Consider the following 2499-nt stretch of genomic DNA (forward strand, 5'->3'; position numbering starts at 1 on the left):
AGGAAGGAAGGAAGGAAGGAAGGAAGGAAGGAAGGAAGGAAGGAAGGAAGGAAGGAAGGGAGAGACTTACAGATAACTCACATAACCCTCCCTCCCAGACACACTGTTCCCTTTATATGGGTGGGGGAAGACAACCCCAAAGAACTATTCAGGGTTTACTACATCCTACCAAATGACAAAGTCCTTTCAGTGCTGGGTCACCAACATAGAAAAAGGGACCAAAGTTCCTTGTGAATCACTGGGTCTAGGAAGGGCAACTCTGAATATACTGTCTGGGTTCACTCCTATGGACCAATTTAGCCTCTACTATCCTGAGAAGAAAAATATCACCAACTACTGACCCATGTGCCTACTTTTTCATAATTAGAACATCTTCATGCAATAGTCTACACTTTGATGAAAATATGAAAATGAAACATATATGTGTCAAACATTTACATAGTCTCACAATTAACTTGAAAATTTAGACTATAAAATCCAGCTGTGTCTATTTTGAAGTGGATTACAAAGTGATATTTTGCTTAGCAGAACAAAATTCAGCCTTAGACTTTCTTTTAACAAAATTTCTTCAGTGCACATGCTAAGATTATATGAGGATCCATGACATATGCAGTCATTAGAGATAATTTTGTTTAATGATTGTCTGGTAAAATAAGGAGACATCTGGTCTTTAGGGGTATTCACCAAAGTCATGCACATGTCCTACCTGATGTATAAACAGAAGATGGATTCCCTATTAATTACTAGCTTCTCTTGATACTCTTATTGGAAAATGATATTATATTGATTGTGTCAAACTCTCAATTACTACCTACTCCTCCTCAGTGAGATTCAGTTTATGAAGAGATAGATCTCTTCAGATAAACTGGGAAAACAAGATGGAGGAATAGCAGTTATTGATAAGATTATACACATATCTTCAACAAACACTCTCAGTGGACAATTTTCTGGATCCAAAATAAAATATCAGGGAGGTATTGTAATTGTACTTAAACAATTGTTCTGTACTTTCAATGATTACAGGAGCCTCAATGGAGCAAAAGTCCATTCTGTTAACAACAATATTTTCCCAATGACGCAATATGATTGTGAATCATGCAGTGTCACAAGGGACCGAAGGGGCAATGGAAAGTTAGGTGAGTGTAAGTTTCCTGTGACATTTACTAAGGATGACTTCCATGTGAAAAGTACAGTAAAAGCTACCACCAAGGACTGTATCATTAGAAAAAGAGACAGACTAATAATATAGTGAAAGTGATGGACAGCATATATAAATGTCAAGAGTTAGTACCCTATTATCCATGAAATATTTTTAAAAATCATAATAGGTAGTTATTTTACATAAGATTTACTTTGTATTTATATCCATATATGTATATATGTGTATATCTATCTATATATATATTTGTCTATCTATCTATATACACATATACATACATAGAAAAAAGAAGGAAGAGGAGAAGGAGAAGGAGGAAGGATAGGAGGATGAGGAAGAAGAGGAGGAGAATTATGCAGGAGAAAAGATGTAGAAAGTTTGCAGTCTTCACAACCATGTCATTTTGACCATCTATACCAATAAAGTCACAGATCCATTAGAGATACACACATATGTATATGCATATACACATACATGTGTGCATGCATGCATGTATGTATTTTGATTCATATCTATGATTTCATCATTGTAGGAAACCACTTACACCAGTGCAGTTAACAACTGTTCTACAGTTTATAGTCTTAGAGATGATATTGAGAGGTACTGAAAATATATGTGACTTGTCTATTGTCATATACCTGTGTTTCAAAGGCAGATCTCAACACTATGTCTTCCCACCTCTCACTTCAGCACTCTATCCATCTATGATACTATATTTGCCTTCTCTATTGAAATGTGAAAATGTATGTTTCATATTATTTAATTCAATATGTACTAAGCAGCTCTAAATAAAGAATATTATTCCTGATTTTTTATATATTTATGAATCTGCCTTAATTTTGTCATTCAATGTTTTAGTGAACCATCTGGATTTTATATTTAGGGTAAGTAGAATAATTAGGTGGAAAGGATATTGGATCTGGAGTCAGAGGACCTAGGTTCAAATCCTGGCTTTGCTGCTTTCTCTCTGCATGATCTTAAATGAGTCATTTAACCTCTCTAGACTTTAGTGTCCTAATGAAGGGTTGTACTAGAGGACCTCTAACATTTTCTGCACCTTTGACTCTAAATTCTATGATTCTATGGTATTAAAATGTTTGCAAATATATTGTTTATATCTTCAATACATTGATGAAAATGTTGGACAAAAATCAATTCAAGGACAAGTGCTTCTCATACTCCAGTAGAGAAAACTTTCCAGAATGATTTTGATCATACTCTTTGGTAAGGCTGTTCAATTAATTTTAAATTATTTAGCTGTACTACTAGCCAGTTAATATCTCTCTAATTTCTTCAAAAGGAAACCATGAGAGATTTTGTCAAAAGTCTTTTGGAAACATATG

This window comes from Petaurus breviceps, unplaced genomic scaffold (assembly GCF_028583685.1).
Source record: "Petaurus breviceps papuanus isolate PSGF00001 unplaced genomic scaffold, PetGlider_PUasm1.0 37, whole genome shotgun sequence".
In the NCBI taxonomy this organism is placed as follows: Eukaryota; Metazoa; Chordata; class Mammalia; order Diprotodontia; family Petauridae; genus Petaurus; species Petaurus breviceps.